This window comes from Diadema antillarum, unplaced genomic scaffold (genome assembly GCF_040938485.1).
Source record: "Diadema antillarum isolate AM-2024a unplaced genomic scaffold, OU_Dant_1.0 scf00000018, whole genome shotgun sequence".
In the NCBI taxonomy this organism is placed as follows: Eukaryota; Metazoa; Echinodermata; class Echinoidea; order Diadematoida; family Diadematidae; genus Diadema; species Diadema antillarum.
This window is the reverse complement of record NW_027270907.1, coordinates 1,822,902-1,840,382: the sequence shown is the minus strand read 5'-3', so window position 1 is coordinate 1,840,382 and position 17,481 is coordinate 1,822,902. Positions and strand designations below refer to the sequence as shown.

General features: G+C 38.3%; 1 pseudogene; it reads right to left on the bottom strand.

Moving 5' to 3' along the window:
- The window catches only part of LOC139727992 (uncharacterized), an 80,361-nt pseudogene extending 76,811 nt beyond the window's left edge, over positions 1-3,550 (bottom strand).
- Positions 3,551-17,481: the final 13,931 nt, after the last annotated feature.

Genomic DNA, 17,481 nt, shown 5'->3' with positions numbered 1-17,481 from the left:
CTCTACAAAACAGATAATGTATATGCTTCTTTGTACGTCAGTATGAATAGTGTGTGCATACGGAAACTGGTCTTAACCCGTGAGACACAGACGAGTGGGTTGAGCAATGCCACAGTTATCTTGTGCAAACAATTCATATTATATCCCTCATGTAAAGTTTCTTGCCATAGGATTATACGGAGCACGAAAATGGTGTAGTTTTACTAGCTAGCTATGAGCAGCTGGATGCGGTGGAAAGAGTTACTAGCCAGCGTGATATAGTACTTTTGGGAATCCACGATCTGCACCCAATCGTGATTGTGTGATCGATATCTACATTTCTCACTTGAGAATGTACGCAGTGCGCGTAGTAGCGATACTTTAGCTAGCGACAGTCCTGTGGCTTGTAGCGAGCTAGCGCTAGAGTGCGGTGCGCGATGGCATTACAGAAATCTGTGGTGCGATGGTGTGTGTGTGTGTGTGTAACATTAGTATGATCAATGCAGTTCAGCTCAATTGACAAAGTGACTGCTTCAAGTAACGGAGGAATGATTGCAGGAGAAGGACAACATATCAGGTACGAATTAGGAATAAACTAAAACCGATTTTGAAGATGATATGGGCAACGAAGCTGCTTTAGGCCTACTTCTAGTCCTGGACCTCCTTGATCGTTCGGAGTTTAGCACGCTGTAGTGTAGCTTGTGCGTAGGAACCAACAACGGTTTAATACACGGTGGCCTATACAGCGCATGCAGTGGTGTCGTTCGCTACGCACTGCACGCACTGCTGCTGCACTGCCACGGTCTAACGTTCGATTTAACGTTAAACCTGCACATTTTTCCAAAAGGGAACCTTGTCATCACTCTTGTAAAATGCTCGAGAGGGATATAAAACAAATATTGACTGCTTTCTTTCGGGCCATGGTAAAACTATTTGACCTCGGTGATTTCTCAACAGTGCCATGTCCCTCGACTTCGTCTCGGGACATAGCACTGTTGAGAAGTCACCTCGGTGCAAATAGTTTTACCATCTCCCTCTGTAGCAGTCGATATTTGTATACTAATACACTCAGATCTGTGCATCATTTGTATACTACATTGTATTACTATCTGGGATGTAAGTGCACTTCTGCAATGAACGTAATGCACCGTACATAGTGCTGTTGATACCATCAAGTTCAAGAAATATGTGAAGCAAGGTGGTGTTTTTGGAACATTGGGTCTACAAATCAGTAATACTCAATGTAATGAAGGAATGTGGCATGCATTTGTCAAAATTCAGATCAAGTACATTCTGCTTTCAAAGAGAATGATGGAAAATGCATTATGATATCTTTCTTTAGTATTGAGTGTGTTTTAAAAGTAACCTCTGTTTGCTGATAGAATGCTGTTTACTCTATTCCATCTACTATTGCTTGAAACTGGACCATGAATTCAAGGTTATGACAGTGGTCGCTGTGATGAGTGTTATCCAGTTGGTGATAAATCACAGTTCAAGTTCGTTCTGCTTTGCCAATCTGTTTCATCAAGAGATTCACAGTGACTGTCCTTATTAGGACAGTCATTTTGTGGGTAACATCAAACAAATTGACCACATATGAAGTACTACGAAATACTCTAAACTGCTGGCTTCCCCTTGGACCATTCATAACCATCTACCTAGGTGGATACACATTACATAACCTTGGCTCAATTTGTGAATAATTCCGAGGAGTATTACAAAATTTGATGTAACAAGCTTCTGGCCCTTTAATAAAGCACCAAACAATAGTCATGATAAGCCTTTGGCTCAGTGGAACTGCAAAAATACTGCTACAGAGCATTTAAATCATTGCTGGGGACATCATATCAGTAGTCATTATGGTATTAAAAAGACAGGGAGGAAGAGAGTGAGAGAGTGAGAGAGAGAGAGAGAGAGAGAGAGAGAGAGAGAGAAAGAGAGAGAAAGAGAATAAAATAAATTAGATACATTTGTACCTAAGCTCTGAAGATTTTTTTTTTAAGTGGATCATCAGGCAAACTAAGCAATGCCTGAAATAATTTCACTGATATTTCAAGATACCAGGACTGATTTCAGAAGCAACAAAGCAAGGAGAGCTGAAGGACGAATATTTGCACGAAAGCTGTCGTCACAGGCTAAGAGTAATTAATGTAAAATGCAGTACCTGGAGATTCATGACCTTTCTGCGTCTGTGCATGTCCTGCTTCTTTTTCTCCTTGTCCAGCATGTCTGCTGTAGTAATGATCTCCTCATAGCTCCAGCTAGTCCCTGGTAGTGGCCAGTTACAGAGCCACAACCGAATCTCAGAATAGCTGACGTCCTCATTAGGATGGGCTCGGGACTCCAGGAAACCCTGCCAAGTGGCAAAGGTGAAGTGCTCCTGGTGTGTGGCTTTCATCAGGAACAGGGCATCTTTTGTCGAAATCCTGTCTGCATCCTTAAATCAAGATGAAAATTGTAAAAATCACGACATCAGTGACAGAATCAATTTGTGTTAACTGAGCTGACGCCTAAAAACACATGATGAAATCATATTGAGCACTGAGTTTTGGAAAGGCACAAAGCAAACTTGTTACACTTTATACTTAAATAGTTCAAACAGCAAAAATGTCTCAAACATGTAAACAGACAAATGATTATGACATCATACAATTTGTCATCATATAGCACTGTATTATCTTTTTAGTGCTCTTCAAGTGCAAGCTACACTAAGGTATAAAAGTATAACAGAAATTGTAAAATGAATAAGCATAACCTTTAAGATTTGCTCTTACAAAGGTTTTCAATATGATAAAATCTTACCTTTGTATCTAAGCCTTTAAAATCCCACCATGTTCCATGCTCAATCTGGCGTCTGCGCTCCAATTCCACAACTAGATCCAGAAATTGCGCTTTCTGGCATCTTCCATTCGCTTCCTTTCCGCAAACATGTTTAATGGCTTCTGACACCTGAATAAAAAATAATTGTCATTGCTAGTTGAGACTTAAGGAGTCATGAAACCCAGTAATTTTTGGGTAGAAATGAAAAGGAAATCTGAAAATCGCTGATTTAAAAGCTTGATTCTCTAATTGTGACAGAGACTGATATTTCTTCCATTTAACAAATGCTAAGCAGAATATAACGGTGCTTAGCACCACAATTCCGAAAATCGAATGCAATTCTTGTTCTGCCAATGTGGAACAATCATTATTCATTAGTGAGTGATCAGCAAGTAACCACTTTATGTAACACAAAAGGATTTCATCTATTTTGGGCACGATCATCATGACTAATAACCCATGTCTCAAGTTGTTGTCAAGTTATTTTGATAATAAGAACAGAATGTGTCTTTGGTATCACAATGTAAGGTGGAGAAGCATAAGTCTGTAATGTGGAGTCATAGTGTATGTATGTGGACACTGGTATTCGATCTCTTATTTCACTAAATTTATAACTTCTTACTTGGTCTCTTGCTACTGGCATGAAGTAGAATTCAAGGTAAAACTCCAGGACTTCTTCATACTCAATGAATCCTCTCTGACGCGAATCAAGGATGTCGTAGACGGCATCAAATTCTGAACTGACTCCCATCTTGGTAGTCAGTCAGTTCAACAGGACTGGTGTCTACTATCAGCAAGGACACCTGGTGAGAAAGAAGAATGCAGGCAGTAAATAAAAAAGTAACAGAACACAAAACTTCTGCAAAGACTATAATATATCACAATTTGCATCCAAAGTTTTCCTGATAAGGGGTCAATAGCCTTATTATCATTCATTTAAGGCAATTTTGTTTCAGATCATTGCAAACTATTTCATAGTCTCTAGAGATGATGAAAGTACCTCACTGTCACGTGACTGGAAAATCTCCCTGTACACAAAGATCTCATACTGTATGTGAGCAAACATGGATGTCCACCATGGAGTTCATGTGAAATGAAAGTTGTATTTTTTTTCTTTCAATATCAGGTGGTGCATACCTAAAAACTGTAAGCACAATCAACACACAAACAGAAATGTCAGAATATTTTTGCAACTAATAAACAAATACATTGTATAAACACTTTACATGGAATATTTGGGTATATGATTAGACACTTTCTAAATGCCTTGATACCAGTATAAATTTAATTTTTACGTGCCATGTGTGCATGCCCAATTCAGTCGTGGCGTGCCAAGTACGAATATTTTGTTCAAAAGCATAACCTCTGCCCCCCCCCCCCAAACTGATTGATAAAATGCCAAATGTCACAATACAATGAAAGCTTCAATCGCAATTTTATTCCTCACACAGATAGCTTGTGTTGCATGTGGTTGAATAGCTGTGCTCCATGGGGGGTTTTCAGGAAAACTCTACATTTTTGTTGTAGTTGTGGTAATGTGCACAGGTATGTCTGCAAAAGTCATGCCTCCCAGACCTGGACAATAAGCTGCAGGCCATTCACAAAAAAATAACCCTAGCTCTGTCACAAGATTTACACCCCAGCAAAGCTTAATATTTTCTCTACAACTCTGCTCACTGAACATCTAGTATAAACATTCCTTTGAAAAGTTACATGACTTTGAAAAACAGATGTTTCTACAGTGCTCATACATTGCGGTCTCGGCACAATGTGGCACACAAGGGGTTTACATCTTGGCACAGAGTTAATTAATACAGTGGCTCTTGCTAAAACAGTGGTTGGTACGACCTCAGACAAGAAAACGTTGAGGAGTTTTATAGATAACATTTTTTTGAACTTTTATGGTCCTCCTCAGGAGTCCCCCATTCCATGAAGGCATCGGGCGTAGTCTCCGCGGAACATATCCTCGAAGACAAGATACACACTGATCTTTTGGTAAAGTACGACCTGTGCAACTCATCCGGTGTATGAAACCGTCTATCACATCAAATTTTGAAACCATGCACAGTCATCATTTAAATTTATTGATATCCAGAGCAAAAAATAACAAAAAGAATATAAAGTAAGACTTGATCGCATTTGACGATGATACCTAACCAGTTACATGTTTCCAGTATCCATCACTGAACTTGTGGTTTTGACTCTCTAAGGACTCTCCTCTAGATCTATGAGAGTAGGATTTCATAGAATTTTAGTTTCAAGGGTGAATGACATATGAAACATGCATAAACTTTTTACTACATGGCAATGTGCGGGACACTACTCTGTACTCAAGTAGAAAGTATTAGTCTATATCATGAAGTCGATCGCTCTTCTTCTTCTTCTTGATAAGTACAGTCCACCATTGCATTGGATTACTTAGTCTTACTATTTGGCAGGTCTGGGCCCCGTTTTATCAAAAGATAAAATCGATTTTAAATGTCCTTACTACACAGGCTGCCATAGACTTACAGTTGAAATCAACTATATAATCAATCTTAACTCTTCATAAAACAGGGCCCTGGTGTGGTGTATGTACCACAGTGACTATTCAAAAACATTCCTAGACCTCTAACAAGGTTAGGCCTACATCTTATTCTTACTATGTAGGCCTATGTGCAGGTATTAATTTTTCTTTGCTGTTCTCGTCCTGAAGTAAGATTATAAGAAAGCGTTGAACTTGGGGGGTTGAACTAGGAGCCTAAGCTCATTTTGTTACGCACTTTGGTACCATTTGATAATCCGGTAAAATTTAATAGACTAGTCTACTACTAGAACTAACCAAGTTAGTAGTACTAACGCTAGACCTCAGGTCTAACACTTAACAGGTTACGTCTAAACTTGACCAAAAGATCGGTCTGTATCTGGTCGTCGGGGATATGTTTCGCGGAGACTGCGTCTGGCTTCATGGATCCCCTCCTGGAGCGTGATAACGACAACATCAATAAGACTCTTCTGTACAGACGGATCTTTCTGTGTACGACTACGTCTAACTGTTAGACAACAAAGAGGCGAGCCTAACGTTACACTACCACTAACTACACACAGCCGCTTCGCGACAGCGGCTGCACGTCTCCTCCTTCGCAGACGTTATTTTTCAGCGGTGGGTGTACGTTTCCTTCATGAATATCTTTATTAATTGTGGAAAACTAAAATATAAGAAATCCCCGTAATCTATAATAATCATTCAATAATCTATATGCGTATTTTTTAAATTATGTCAAAAACCCACCGAAATCCGTCCTTAAAATCAGGTCTGTAAGCGTTCGTATTGCTTCACTCCTCATCTTCTGCGTGTTATTGAATGGCAATCACTCTCCTATACTACAACGTAGCTAGTCGGAGCGGAAGTGGATGAGCTAGTCGGAGCGGAAGTGACGTCAAATCATGAGAGCAGCACGCGCGGAAATACATGTACGTAGAAGACGACAAGCTTTACGTAACACACGAAACGCAGGGCGTACGTAAAATGCTACCACAGTACCTCGGTTTGCGCGTTCGTGGTAGTTCGTTGATTTTGTGAATCATCGCACAATCTACTCCAAAAAATTCAACAATTAAGGTTTGGATACCAACAAAACACCAAATTCAACTCAACCATCAGCAAAATACGATATAGGTGGGTGGTATTACTGTTAACAAAAAAAAAAAGAAGACATTTTTTGTGGTCTTGCCGTCAAAAGCGACGGTCGTTTACAACGTTTAAACACTAGACGGTCTAGTAATTTACATGTCAGACTGCTGTGCTTTGCACAGCGGTCTGGTCGAGGTCAGGCTACACTACCACATGATTGACAGAATTAAGATAATAAGAATGCACTGACGACACTAACAGTAGTGACATGACATTGACAGCTAACTAAGTACCGTAGTTATGGGTAAACTCGGCATAGCGGGTAAACTCTGTCTCGGCCCCCAGCGCGCACGGTACAATTACTTGTACTGCGCGCGCTGGGGACCGACTTTACCCGCTAGGCCGACTTTACCCATAGAATCTAAGTCATACATATGTAACTACGGTACTCAGTCATGTCAGTAGGCTACCTTCTTCAAACCAAGAACATTAAATTAGACTACTGCATATTCTTAGAGACCTTGGCTTTACTTTGGACAAACACTTAACTCTTAAACACCATATCACAAACATTTGTAAGTCTGCATCATGGGGTATTTTCAAAATAGGGAAGATCAGGCGTCTGCTTGATCAATCATCAGCTGAGCGGCTCGTCCATGCCTTCGTCTCCTCCTATCTGGACTACTGCAACTCCCTCCTTGCCGGCCTCCCTCTTTCTCACATATCCCCTCTCCAACGTATCCAAAATTCAGCCGCTAGATTAGTCTCCCTTAGTAGGAGACATGACCATATATCTCCTGTTCTCCGCTCACTCCATTGGCTTCCAGTACATTCCCGTATTATTTTCAAGATCCTACTTCTGACGTACAAAATCACACGTAATCTTGCACCCATATATCTTCAAAACCTAGTCTCTCTCCGCTCCTCCTCTTCTGCCAGACCCCTCCGTTCATCTTCCTCTCTCCAATTACTTCATGGCCCACGTACAAAAACCCGTTATGGTGACCGAGCCTTCTCTTCCATTGCTCCCACTCTTTGGAATAAACTCCCTCTTTATATTCAGAATGCCTCATCTGTCGAATCATTTAAAATTCTTCTTAAAACTCACCTGTTTAATCAGCTGTAATTTTTTTTTTTTTTCTGGAGGCGCACACAGTTATCAATTGTTGTACCATTGTATCACATGTATTTTTCTTTTCTTTTCTTTTCTTTCTTCTTCTTTTGTTACTGTTAACGTTAATTTTGTTAATGTTATTGTGTTTTCTAGTCTATTTGTATGAGTAGCAAAGTGCGCTTAGAAACGTCAGTATGAAGCGCCATATAAATGCAATTATTATTATTATTATTATTATTCTTCTAGACCCCTACTCTCCATCTAGCTGTAACATAGGAAATGTAGACTGTCTACTCTCAAACATCCACTGTGTAAAGCAGGATGTAAGTAGCGAGTGAACGCCCGACGCTCAATGGAGAACTTCTCAATCGGCCTCGGGCTCGAGCTCTAGCTCGTATTCGTTGCAGCGGCGGCACACTGAGCATAGCAAAGCCTCAAAGGAGAAAGCAAAATTGCAAAAGGAGTTGCAGATTGCGCTGATTGCGCCGTGTGACCCTGATTTCAAGATCCACTCCAGGATAATATGGATAAATTTACCTATATGGATACCTATGGAAGATTCTGAACGCAGGCTGAGCCTCTGGCTCTGTATTCAGATCCAGGTTCAGTCCTTAAGATGAGCTGGGTAGTGACTAACCCCGTCGCGGGGCGCTGTAACACATACGTATTTGTCCGTATGGGGTTGCTGCTGCGGTAAGGTAGTGACCAGGTGGCGTGGCGTCAAACTTAAATTTCATGGGTTCATTTTCCCAGAGTTTATCCAAACCAATTTCAAAGCTGAAGACACTGGGTGCATCTATTAAATTTCTAGGTAAACTATTCCATGGTTTCCTGATGCGCATGTAAAATGAATTTCTTCTTGTAGTGGTTTGTGATCGAAAAATATACAATTTTTTACTATGTCCTCTTGTGCATTTTTTTATTAAACCCAAGTCAGGCACTACTTCCTCAAGTTCCTGATCATATTTATGAAATAATTTAAAGGCTTCAATCATGACACCTCTCGCCCTGCGGTATGCTAAAGTTGAATATGAATATAATCTAGTATGGAAATACCTTTTTTATTTGTGCTCCTCCTCGGTGTTCTCGCTCATTCATCCCATCTCAGCTAGAACTAGAATGGTCAAACAGTTCGCAGTTTTAGTGTAAAGTAGTAGTAGAACCCGGCCAAATAACAACGTACCTAGCGTCTAGAGGCCTACGTAAAATGAATATTCCTTACATACTGTAGCTAGCTATGTAGCGGGTTAGCACGTCCGTACGTACGTATAGTACAGTGACCACACAGTGGTGAGATCGGTCTATGCAGCAAAAGCTTGGGATTGACGTCATTGTCGCAGGGGCAACACTGCAGGTCCTCGGAGCCATTATGTAATTGTTGCCAAACTAGAATGGAAGTCTCGTTTACATGGTTTTAGAAGTATTTTGTACTTATATTCAAATTTATCATCGTAATATATGTAAAATAAATTTATCGGACTAAAAATAAATAAAATATGCAGGTTTATGAAAACTGAAGTAATATTTGATAATGTTCCATAACTGGAGAAACACTAACAAGCATGCCTGTTATCTAGCGCTAGCAGCCGACATTATGGCAATTGTGATCTTGATGGGAGACCGTTCTGATTCTGGACTCTCTCATCTCCGGCTGGACCCTGAGTGAGATCCCTATCCCTGAGTCTGCACATTTCTTCCTTCTGCTTCTGGCAATTCGCTTGGCTGCAGAAGTGATCCACGGCTGATTAACGACCAGATGTTATTCTTGATGGTGCATGCTTTAGTTTGGAGTAACTACACGCAGCCGCTCTGGTCAGGCTAGCTTTGGAGTAATTTGTGTAAGCTGAGTGTAGTGTAAGATGGTCTTGATTTCCTCCCACAATGTTAGCAACAGAACTCTGTTCATTATGTGACTTTAGGAATTGCTACTTGTTGAGTGGAGAAGAGATGATTGAAATAAACTGGGTCTATTAAACATTAAACAGGTGGGGTGGGGATGGGAAAAGGAAAATTGTGAAATAGCCCCCAATTAATCGTAGACTGACGTTATTGGTTTGTTGGCCACAGTCTTCTGCAAGCTCGTGAAATGGCCCTATAATCATACAGTGTCGGTAGGTTCGTTGACCAGAGACTTCGGCAAAATCATAAAATAGGTCCCACCATAGGGTGTGTGCGTCTGTGCATTAGCAACCAAGGTTAGGGTAGTGTAGGGTTGTATCTATTTTTAAGATTAGTCGAAGGACATTATCATATTAGATTTAGAAATTGAAGTCTTTCTGAGAATAAAAGAAAGAAAGGAAAGAAAGAAGAAAGAAAGAAGGAAAGACGGAAGATGAGCACTACAGAGACTTCATAATTCACATCGTTATTTTAAGTACTGGAGTGGTAGGCAGTAAAACTACCGAGTACCAGTACTTGAAATAACGATGTGAAGTCGTTGGTCGAGCTACTGTCGTACGCCTCGCATGATTCTGCACTTATTCCACTGTCTGGAATTTTGGTGGCCTGAAAAAGAAATGTTGTCTAAATTTATTATGGAAATGTGACAATCCATTGTCTTAAGTGCCTGATTAGGCCACCAAAAGATAGCATTTGGAGAAATTTGGTGGCCCAACATCAAATTTTAGTGGCCTCGGACCACAGGGCTACTGCTAGTGTGGAGCCTTGAATATTGTGCGCTTAGAAATGCCAGTATGAAGCGCCAAATAAATGCAATTATTATTATTATTATTATTATTATTATTATCGTTATTATTATCATTATTACATTATTATTATAAGCATTAAAGGGATGGTATAGTTTTGGATGAGATGAGACTTCAGCTTTCCAACATTTTTTTTTTTAAAGATATATTTTGAGATGGCGAGAAACCTCTTATGAAATATGAAAGAGCATGATATAGTTGTAAGGGGAATTCAAAGTTTATTTGATAAGAATTGGTTTTGAAATGGCTGAGATATCTGAAATGAAGTGACCCTAATGAAAGGTGGGACCCACCTTCTTGGATCGCTTTGTTTTACTTTGTTTTTGTGTAACTCAGTCATGTCAAAACCGATTTTCATCAAAAATTTGAATTCCTCACTGAATCGTATGCTCTTTAACATTTCATAAAGTGGTTTCTAAAATATCTTGCAAAAAAAAAATAAAAGCTGAATCCTGATCTCAACCAATACTGCCATGTACTGCCAAGAGTTTTTTTGTCCTATTTTTGTAATGGAATTGAATAATTATGATAATGAATGATACTCTTCTCTGCACTACGGAGGAGGGCTGTCATAATCAGTTGTTTTTGGAGGTCCCTGCCAAACCATTTTGGGTTGGGTATATAAAGTCATGTTTGCATTAGTGGGTATCCTCGCATGTACGACCCTTTATAGTATGTTTGTTAGTAAGGAGTTATTCAAATATTTGAAAAAAAAACATGAAAAACACAGATAAGTGTTCAAATTGTTTGTACCAAAGAAATGGCTTTGTGTTGAAGTAATAATTTTGTATTTCATCCATCCTCTGTATAATTATGTTGCTTCGAGAAATCAATAAATTCTATTATTTGAAAAAACAAAAAACAACTATACCATCCCCACAAACAGGTTTATGTTCAATTAACTATACACAGGTTTACACCCCTGCCTCGAGTGCCTCTACACATCAGACACGTCTGTACTTGCATGACATCTGGTCGGGCTAATGTTCAACGAGCTATAGGCCCACAGGATCAGAATCCAAGTCTTGTGTACTACACTTTGTATGTTACAGGCAAGAGCCCAACAAGAAAGGGCAGCTTGTTTGGAACATAGTGAAGCACATTCTGGCACTGCACTGCAAGTGCAAGGTAGATACAATCAATGTGATGTACATTTAGATCCCTGCTACATCAGCTCATCAGCTCAATCGAAAAGTGCTTGACAAATTTGGAGGTTATCACAATCGCCACTCACTGACGCTGGGCTCGTTTGCTGAAAGTTGGAAGTGCACATGCAGGATTTACAGTGTTTTCCAAGTCGAAACAGAATGATCTGGTAAATGATACATAATGAACTTACAGTCGGCAACAAGAAGTTATCTTGGAAGAGCAGCTAGCAAACATTGGAAAGAAATAGTGTGTGACATTTCTAGTGTTATAGGTGGAGTCAAGCCAGCTTTTGTATATGATTATCCTCCATGTAAACCAGAATCTTTGCAAAGATTTGCAAGCGATGTCGTCAAACCATTATGTTGTGTAAATGTTGAGAAACCTTCTCCACTTGTACAAGCACAACAAAGTGAAGTTGCAGAAGATAGCAGTGTTGTGCAAGGGACACAGTACATTACTTTGATATTGCATGATGACATTATATTTGTTAACAGACTATTGCTGTTGAAGAATATAAGGAAGTTCTTGACTACATTAACTCCAGTCAACAATGTGATGGATAGTGACAACTACGACACTGTTGATGTATCAACATGTCGAACATCTCAGTTCTCTGCACTTCTGGTGGATGTTACTGGGGCATTAGAGAAGCCAAAGATAGCGAGCCAAGAGGATATTTCAAACTTTGCTCTTGCTGCAAGGAATGCTGTGTTTCAGGTTGAAAGAGATTCTGGAGATGTGGTGAATCTCTCATGTAGTGAATGGAATCTCACGACAGTGTTTGGTTTACTGTTGGGCTATCCTGTACTGTATTGGTATGAAGTGGATGTCCATGGAAACTGTCTCTCCTACACTCCATTATGTGTTCACAAGTGCATATGCAATTTTACGTTTGAAAGCTTTCCATCCATGAAAAATGAGCACCCAAGCAACACTTGTATCATGCAGAAAAAAGAGCATGTTGTTTACTCATTCAGTGCTCCAGAATGTTTGTCATCAAGTCTAAATGAGGTAATTTTGCAGTGGAAAGAAGAAATCAAAGAGCGAATTCAAGCATTCAAACAGTGTTCTCTGGTTGCATTTGAAAGCAAAAATGTTACATTACCATCTGTTGCTTTATGATTGTATGAAGACTTACATTGTAATACATATTGTACTTAGTATAACTATATTGTATTAATATGACTTCATGACATAAAACTTTGGTTATGCAGTACAATACATGATTTTCTTAGAAGTTGATCTCATTTAATGCATATGTATGTAGGTGTAATTTGATACGTCTGGCGCACTCATACTTTGCTGATAACTACAGTGCCAGAGAAACATCAGAAATTTCGCCTGCGAAGTCCATAATTCAGTCCAAGAGGGAATGGTTGACAATGTCTTGTTTCTTTGGTTTATGATGTAGGCAATCAGTTAGGCAATTCTTTGTGCATTGTATATTTATGTTGATTTTTTTTTTTTTTTTTATACTGAACCAGCTGGTGATAGGAAGTATGACATAGTTCTAAAATCATTTCCATGAAATCAATGAAAGTACACTAAAACCATTACCTGTATAGGCCTTTTTGTTTCTTTTTTGTTTCTTTTTTTTTTTTAAGCTATGTGTGACTGAGAAAGATGGAAACCTTTAACCTGTTTAGCCTTGAATAATTCATCAAATACACATGACTTTTCATCTACATGTGTACATGTACCGGTAGTTGATTTTTTTCTTGGTAGTTTATGCCAGATTTCAGGGATGCCAGTTTTTGGCGAAAGCCTGAATTTAAGCCCTGGTACGTGTAGTATCAAAGTACCTCTATGTCAATGTTTTTTCAGGCCCATTCTTTCATTCTAAATGGCATCCTTGGAGTGTCCTTGGGGTCTGCATCAACAACTGTTAGGCTAAGAAAACTCCCTGTTTCTAAAGCCGGAAACTCTGAATATCTCTTTTTTATGTTGGATTTAATTATACATGCATTTTCTTTCTAGAAATATTGCTTTTGTTTTGTTTTAAAGGTAATTCATGTCTGTCATATTGCTGTTATTCTGCTCTTCTATCTTGTGTTGGAAATAAGGACTTTGGCAATACAGTCAACCTTGCCTTTAAAAGTCGAATCTATTTGGACTGAAGAAACAGCTTTGACCTTTAATAAAGAAAATTAGACCTATGAGGGATTAAAATCAATATAATATAAAGAGAAGAGGATTTGAAAAAACCTTTGACTTCAGCGATTAGTCAACTTATGCAAGATCGACTTAAGCAAGGTTGACTGTATTATGTGTATTTTTGTTAATGCATGTTATGTTTATTTTGTAAAAGTCACTTCACTCTCATCAAGCTTGTGTACTGTACCACTACATGGTATTCACAACATAGAAAAGTACACATACACATACTTCTAGCTGGCTGAATGTTCTCATTCTATTTAATAGAAGAAAAAAAAAGACAATACATGTAACTGTTACTATACAGTTGTACTTACACTGTTCATCTTATGTCTTTCTGTGTCTTCTGTGATTCCCTGACAGTTCCATGTTAATTACTGTCCACCATTCTATGTGGGCATGCTGTACATGAATGCAATGCACAGGTGACACATCTTGATATACATGTACCAGCAGTTGTGACTTGGGTAACTGTACAAAAAGTGGAGAGAACCCGACTTGAGACCTGCTGTAGACAGGTACAGTATGAAAGATGCTTTGGTCATAACTCTTATTTCTTATAAGTTCCTTAATTTGATTTCTCTATCATGAATGTTATCCATGTTTATACACTTGTACATTTGTATAATGTACAACATGTATACACACTGCAAGCACACAATGAGTGTGGTGGATGAGTAATCTCTAATCCATTCAATTTCAATGCAAGTTTACTGGTGCAGAAACAAACAGTACACTGTATACTGAAAACAGAATACGCATACTTTTATTCAGTTATACAGCAGTAAATGTATGATACAATTGTAAATACACATAAAGGACACTTTGAAGAGTTGAATTGTGTTTTGATGACCAACAAATACACACTGCATTACTTTGATACATCGCACTGCACAATGTACTGTATTGTACTGATTGCCAGTATGCTGGTACACAAAGACCATCCAAGATGCATATATTACAATGCATATATAGTATATGTATGTACAAGTACATGTACTGATGTACATCAATGCTAAAAGTTGTAGACAGTACATGTATATACAGTTTACATACAAATGCAATGATATACATTTCATAATTCTTGGCATGTGTGAAAAAAAGTAGCTAAAAATTAATGAACCAAAAAATGGAACCTGAAAAAAAACAAAAAACTATCCAAAGTCGTAGCCTCTGATCTGTAGTCAATTGAAAAGGGACAAGAGGAATGTGAAACTCACACTTGACCTGTGGAAGAAAAATAATCTGTGATCGCAGTGGCATCCATTCTTTTACCACACACATATAGGTAGGCCTATATGTATACAAGCGTACTCAAAAGATGTTTGCCATAATCATTGAAAATAACTAATTTCAGCTACACTTCAGCAAGTTCATTTGCTTGAAAATAAGAGATTACATGGTATTAGAGTGAAAACTTACTTGCATGCAGATTTTTGCTGTTATTCAATAAAAGTGGAAATTTGCACTCGAGTTAGTTTTCACCCCTGGCCCAGAAAGATGAATTTCAAGTCTTTTTAAATCCATGGAATCAAAACATCAAATAGAGTTACATATAAAAAGCGAAAATACTCACAGACTTTTATTTTGTGCTGGTTTTTGGACAAGTGAAATGCGCAAAAACTTCTACTTCTGCAGAATTTTAAGCCCGAATATGTATGTTGCCTCCTCTAACCCATACTTGATCTAATCTAGTTGATCTAATATTTCAAGAAGTTGACACACTTGACATACAGTTGAACCTCTCGTATCCGGACAAGTCAGGACCGGGGCTCATCCGGATAAGGGATTTGGCCGGATACGGGAGACTCAATGCTTTATACATGTACATAATATACATACACATGTACAGTAGCCCATTGTAGTACCACATGTAGTAATGTGTATACTGCAACCTTTTCATTGTTACACTCAGTAACAGACCCCAAAATAGAGGTTCGTGTTTGCAAGAAGGAAATCATTTTCTTTTATAAATTCTTGGGATTATTTACCTAAATGATTATTAAGAAATGTATCAAGTATATGTAATTCATGTGTGTTTGTGTAGGAGCTCTCAAGGAGTTGGGAATCCCCCTTTCCTCCCGTAATTATTAAAAAAAAAAAAATCACGGCGAGATTGCGTCTGTATAATAGAGAGATCCGGATAAAGGGAGGCCGGATAAGAGAGGTTCCACTGTACATGTATACTGGACCAGAAAAGTTCGACGATGTGTAATTTGCCAACTTTCTGACTCATTACTCAGAATGCTACTGAAGCTACAAGTGATACACACAGTGTACATGTGTATTTCTCTAAATTTATACATGTTCACTGTAGTTGCTTCTTGAGAATGAATTGCCAACGGATCAGATTGCATCTGAAGTACTTGTATGTGCTGCATGAACACTCAAGAGTACATGTAATTATCGTAGGGATGTTTATAAGTACATGTACAGTACCTGCAGTCAAACTTCAGTGTACACGTATAACGCACCTTCACATCACAGAGCAATGAATACCTGGTACTAGTTGTCCATTGCCAAATACAGTATGCATACAACAGTAATCAGTCAACATGGAACTTCTACAGTCACTTTTTTAAAGAATCACAATATGTATCAAAGTGCACAATTCTACCCGTTCCTTTGTTGATGCTATCAACTACCTTTTTTTTCCCTCAAAGTACATACACGGGTATAGACCACATTACGCTGAGAAAAAATGCATGTCTGATTTCAATGGCACAAGTACAGTACCTGCATCTTTGGACAAGTTGAATTTCATTATGACTTGTCTTTTTGCCCAAGAAGCCTTTCAATTCCTTGATATACTGTATCATTGCTTCCAACATTTCTAGCTTTTGCACCTTTCTTAACTGTTTGAGATGCACAATATATTCAAGTGAAATTGATCTTGACCAGATGGACATTTGTGTTTAATCAAAATAAAAACAGTACAGAAAACTCATTTTGTGAAGTTAAATTATTATAATCCCATAGATTACAATGCAGGTTTTGACTAAATTTCGCTTTTACTATCTTATGTACAATGGCAAATTTTCTGCATTTTGATGTACAATTGTATAGGGAACATGTATTGTAAAATACAGTTGGACCACGTTATGAGGTCAGATATAGCAATACCTGTTGATAATGAGGTATTTGTGCAGTTCCCATTCCTTTTATGCTCCTGTTTTTATCCCACATATAAGCAAGATAAACCCAATGCCGATATATCAAGGAAATTTCAGTGGTTCGAAGCAGCTCATAATTATGAGGTTCCACTGTAATTTTTTCTTCAGTAACTGGAAGGTACAGCGGCTCTAAAGCAATTGGATAAATTTGCACAAGTGCCTATTAAAAAAAACCAGAATTTCTCCAATAAAGCACTTAACAACCCCTCCAACCTCTCCCACAAAAAAAAAAAAAAAACCTGGATTGAAATATATACATCTGAGTTCATTAAATGATCAGAATTCAGCACATTCAGTGTCACAGAAACAGACTGTCCACTGTACATTAAAGAAAGTATAACTGAAGAGTTCATATTTTCTCCCCTTGTGAGCATTCTTTCATTTCTGTGTCCAAACTATTTGATGGGTAGGTTCATCCACATCAAGATGCACTGTTCTTCCTGTCTACAGAGAGCATGCAGGCAAATGTAATTCATGTTTCAATTCAATGTACTTTCTTGTCAATTTGATGTGTATTACACAAACCCTTGAGCATGCATCTTCAACACTACTACACAGAGTACGTAAGAGAATTTTCCAAAAATTTGACATAAAATTGAATTTTGAAAATTTAAATGGATACAAAATATACAGATTTTCTAGGGTTTTTTGTACATTTTGAATGCCCTAATTTTTTTGTTCCACTACGCAAGTTTTTTAACAACAAAAAATGCTTGTTTGTCACTAAACACTTGTTACATTCAATTGCAAGTAACGTACAATTTGTGTATGTAC